The following is a 4,969-nucleotide window of genomic DNA, read 5'->3' as shown; positions in this document are numbered from 1 at the left end:
GGGGGGGGGGGGCGAGAGGGTGGAATATTTGATGAACGAGGCAGTAGATGGTAAAGGAGGAAAAAGGTGTACAGGGGGAAAAACGGACTGTCCTGTTGGAAACTGTCCAAGTATAAAGAGAAGAGTGTATTTCCATAACTGAAATATTTTATTCTCTTTCAAAAGCTAATGTTCAACCCAGTACTCGTACAGATGGGAAGATGTTGCTGCCTGATACTAGAACAGCAGCATGTTTTCTTTCTTGGTGTTGAATTCTTTATACCCAACAACAGACTAATCAGACTATTTGCCAATAGATTTCTCTTATGATCATGCCTCCTTTATAAGGGGGAGGGGGAGTTGGAAACCAGAATGACTTCTGTTACTGCTAAGAAAATGCTTGTTGGGGGAGGGAGGGGCAGCATAAATCTTCTCACCCTCTGATTTTTCCATTGTATCTTCTCCATGCCAGGGCCCATGATGTTATACAGAGAGGAGCCGGGTGCCATTTAACTTAGTTCTGGGGACAGAAAATGGTATGGCTTTTTTCAAATTCATTTTTTTGGGGCAACTGTTCAGCAAAAGGGGTTGGCCACTTCTGAGGGTTGGATTTTCCTTGAAAAGGATGGTGGTGCAGAAATGGTTTGGGTGGTGGGAATAAGGTGACTCTCCAGTTTGGGTTGAGTTCCTTATGTTGAACTTACTGGCACTCTGATGCCACCTCCACATTCCTTCGAAAACATGTTCCTTGCTTAATGTGATGCTAGATGTGTATAAATACCGATTTATCTATACTGTCTTCAACACAATGCTTACAAGGGATTACGTTTTGTGTAAAAGTAGCAAGCATATTTCCTGGACACATGGAACAGTTCTTGACCAATGCCATTAACATCCAAACTCTTGGGTACCCATGGCGATGGTCTGCCGGTCAGGTTTGTGCTCATTGTGTACATCTACGGGGGCCTCATCTGTATTGAAAACGACCTTTTGGTGGTGCAACAGGGGTGCTAATGTGGGACGTACTAGGAGGTAATACCGTCTCCAGTGGACCTATTCTGAGCAGTTAAATGACAGGGCAGGGGTACTTCCAACTGTGTCTACATTGCAGCCTTCGCTGTTGTTATTACCTTTAATGAACTGTAGGTCCCACTTTTCCTGCTTCAGCTGCAACCACTGGATGTACTCAAGTTTGTTGTCAGCACTGGTTTCACAGCAAGCCTGGAAGGCAACATCAAATTTTTAGCATTGTTCCAGAAAACAGGGTGGAAATTAGCAAGTTCAGTACAGAGAAGTAACTGAGGAGCTTATGTCCAGTTGGCCTTGTGTGACAAATTTGTCCAAGGTGGTCTTCACTGAGCAACCAACAGTTGTCTCTATGAGCATGTTGTACATCTTGAGCATGGTAAGAAGACCAATAGTGAGACTCAGAATATTCTCCCAGAGCTAGACTGAGGGAGGTGCAGGACTGCTCCCCTTGGATCTCCGTTCTCTTGATATCAAGGCAGTGTCGAATGTTGGGATTTACTGGAGACACTTGGCAAACAGCCTCCCTAGAACATGCTTGGTGCCTGGGGTCACACTGCATTCCTGAGGTATCTGCAGAAAGTTTCCTCCTCAGCATGCCTGCCAGGCAAGGGAGTGGGTTGGAAAGGACTGCTGTAGATCATGTTGTAATGCTACCCCGTCATTGTACCAAAATACCCACTTAGGGTCATGATTAAAGCCATGGACCTTTCTGAAGCCTGTTCCTAGCTATAAGCTTTGCCACTCTTGTTCTCGATATGATGGTTAAATAAAACAGAAACAGTCTGACATTTTAAGCCTGTATGTGGCTGTTCCATTGTATTCATCCTGAACAAAACTCCGCTGTGTGCAAAGTCTTGCTGTGCTAATATTTCGAAAACTAGCCTCACCACTTTTTCGCAGTGCCCCCTTTTATTTCCTTTCCAACTCCAGTGGACGAGAAAGTTGACCAGTGATGTTAGTAGGGGAGGGATATTCATTCAGATCAGTGTGAAGTGAAAATTCTTATTTCCCAGTTGATTTGATTCCCCCCCCCCGCCCCCAATTTACAAGTACATTACTAAGGGTATGTGGAATAAAGATCTCTAGGAGTGAAAATGTGCCCTGCTAATATTAAAGGTACACTGTATAACTTTGCCTAAGGATAAAATGTAACTGTAATTGAAAGCTGCTGTAACCTGATAGGGAATATTCACAACAGTCTAGAGGATCTAGTTTTAAAAAAATAATTAAACACAGAGCCAACTCCCACCATTCTGCCTTTTAGAGCTACATGCCCCCTTTGATCCATGCATGCAACTTGCTAGTCCCAAGAGACATGCATGCTGCCAGTAGCCTGAGCTTATTAATATTTATATGGTACCTTCCATCTGAAGATATGTGCTTCACAAATGTTAATTAATAACATCTCTCAAAACCTTACATGTTTTTATCTCTACTTTATAGATGGTGAAACGGAGACCCAGGAAGTTTTGTGCGGTTCCCGAGTTTTTATAGAGACTCGTACTGTAAATAAGACTGGGAATCAGAATGTCATATCTTCTAAGTGCTCCAAGTGTAAATTCATGTTGTGCCTACCTTCAGGGCTACTGCTCCCCCCCATCTCCCCCTTCTGTAGTCTCTGAAGCAGCATCACAGTCTCCCTATGGGAATGCAGAACAGTCCATCTGTCTATGTTACTTGCACTATGTTGAGAGTTTGGCCTACAGTTCAGAGGGCATGTGAATGCAACTCATTCACATTGCTAAAAATCACAAATTATGGAAGTCTATATTTGCGCTTGATAGGTTGCATTTTTAAGGGGGGTTGTAAAAATCTGAGAGTACGTGACTGCTTTACAGAAAAGCATGTGGGTGAGTCTTTATTCCTGAAGTATTAAAACCCTCCCTAAAAAGTTATATTTATGCTCCAATGCAAGATCAGACAGGAAGGATGGCAGGTTGTAATTCAAGTTGGACCTGGGCTATCTCTCTTTCTCCCATTTCTCATGCTACATATGAAACGAAGGCTCACAGCTGAGTGTGAGATTGATAAAGACAGAGAGGGCTTGCTGTGCAATTAGAGGAGCTTGTTGTAAACACCCAAGTTGCACAAGTGGCTCAAACTTTGATCTTTTTGTTGTGGAAAAGAAATCTGAGACCATGAAACCTGCCCTTCATTGCAAACAGTGAGGTGGCCCTTACCCAAACACAGCTGGAAATGCAAAGGCAGCTAAATCTCTTCAAAATGAAATACAATTATTTTTTCTTCCCCTTCCTGTGCTTCCTGCTGTATGTAATTTTGTCCTTTTTCCTGTCCTGCTTCTCCAGCTTGCCCAGCTGTTTGTGAATGCAAGCCACAGTTCCACACCTGAAATTCCCAAATCCAAATGCGCCCAAGTGCTTTTGGGGATAAGGGTTAAATCACAGGTGCAATTAAGCTTTTAAGTGGTAAGCCTATTTGGTTAGGAGCACACCTATTGCCTGGGACAAGCAATGAGGAATTATCAGTCTTTCAGAATGACAGGCCATTCCCCAAATACTGCTGGAAGGGCAAGAAGAAGCTACCACATTTGTAATTCTTCTGGTATTTATTGTAGCAGCGCCCAGACCGAACTCTTTGTTAGCCCTGTTGCCCTATCAAGGTAGGGTGGTGTTTACATTACAGATCTAGTTGTGGAGTGTCAATGCCAGGGCTGCTGAGATCCAGGGTAACTCTTCCCTGCCCCCTGAAAACCTGTTGTTAGTTTCTGGGGAAATGTTGAAAGAAAGAGGGAAGATCCTGCTCTCATCATATTGCCCCATAGTCCCACAATAAGATTGTCAGATTTTAGGTTTAAAATCCCCTTGCCTCTTCTGCATCTCTAGCAGAGCTGACAAAGCTGTGTCCTAAACAATGCCACTCCATCTCTAGAGGCGAAGACCATCAATTTACTTCCTACCTATGAAGTTTGGGACTGGGACTGTAATTCCAGGGCTTGTTACTAGCTCTATGCCCTGAATAATTTCCTAACTGCACAACCTGAAAAACGCCCTTGTGTTCTCCAACTCTCCCCGCCACAGTCAAGATCAATGGCATGTGCAGTTCCCACTGCAATCAATGTCTTCAGGCCAAGTGTGTCCTGAGTTAAAACTGTGCCAACTTGGTAATGTTAGAGGAGCTATTTACCCATCTCTAAAGCTAGTGTGCACTTACAGGTGCGCTCCAGGTAGCAAAGTCATTGATTATAAAGTGCTTTGAGATCCTCTGTTGTCTTAAAGGTTGTAGAGCAGTGCTGTGGATAAAGTGCCGTAGAAAATACTTTCTGGGTCCTGTAGGTGTCATGTTTACCTGTAAAATCATAGCTGGAGTTAAAAATGATGATAACTTCACACATGCGCATGAAAATTTCCATTTTTAATTTAATCTATTGAGCATAAAATACAAACAGAGCAGAGGCAGGATCTTCCAGTTGTGGCTCGATGTTCTGATGACCTTGCGGTTACAATCCAGCTTAGTCCCTGTGGTCACTCGTGGTCTGGATGTAGCCTCGAACTCTTGGACTGGGATTTAAAATTGTGATGTGGGGCTGTGCTGGCTAAGCTGGCATTGAGAACCCGGTTTGGACAAGCAAGACACATGGTTAAAGGTAGCATGCCTTGTCTACACTAGGCTTTTCAAACTGCTAGTTAAAATTTCCTGATGATGCACCTTGTCTAGACAATGTCTTAGAAGTTATGGTTGTCTGGGCAGGTAATTGGCTTGGTTCAGTAAGAAAAGTGCTCCCCCAGTAGTCCTGCTCTTTTTGCCTCTTTCCCAGCTAGTTTCCTTTCAGTCCTTCCCTGCAGCCACTTCTATGCCACTGCTCTAATGCAAGCACTGTTTCAGTTGCTGACTAGGAAAGTGTTGTCACTGGGCTTTGAGTGATGAATATCCTACTGATGGTAACATGGGGGAAGGGAAGTCCACATCTTGTAGGTTGCTTGTGTATTTAGAATGAGGCAAA

At 43.6% G+C, this 4,969-nt stretch overlaps 1 protein-coding gene across 10 annotated transcripts in view; it reads left to right on the top strand.

The window, feature by feature from the left end:
- Positions 1 to 4,969, top strand: part of HIC2 (HIC ZBTB transcriptional repressor 2) — a 141,789-nt gene that overhangs the window by 34,537 nt on the left and 102,283 nt on the right. For 5 of the 10 annotated variants that reach the window (XR_002095595.1, XM_019506937.1, XM_019506934.1 and 2 more), the window contains one exon: positions 452 to 515. The exons of 3 other annotated variants lie outside the window; for them this stretch is intronic. The gene's annotated coding sequence lies outside the window, so the exon portion shown is untranslated. Of the gene's footprint in view, positions 1 to 451; positions 516 to 1,125; positions 1,803 to 2,451; positions 4,958 to 4,969 lie in introns of those variants that run through there. 2 more of the 10 variants (XR_002095597.1, XR_002095598.1) reach the window with 2 other exon arrangements.

The sequence above is a fragment of the Gavialis gangeticus genome, unplaced genomic scaffold, assembly GCF_001723915.1.
Source record: "Gavialis gangeticus isolate Ggan-Ray unplaced genomic scaffold, GavGan_comp1, whole genome shotgun sequence".
NCBI lineage: Eukaryota > Metazoa > Chordata > Crocodylia > Gavialidae > Gavialis > Gavialis gangeticus.
Note: the sequence above shows the minus strand (reverse complement) of the source record. Positions and strands in the feature narration are given on the sequence as shown.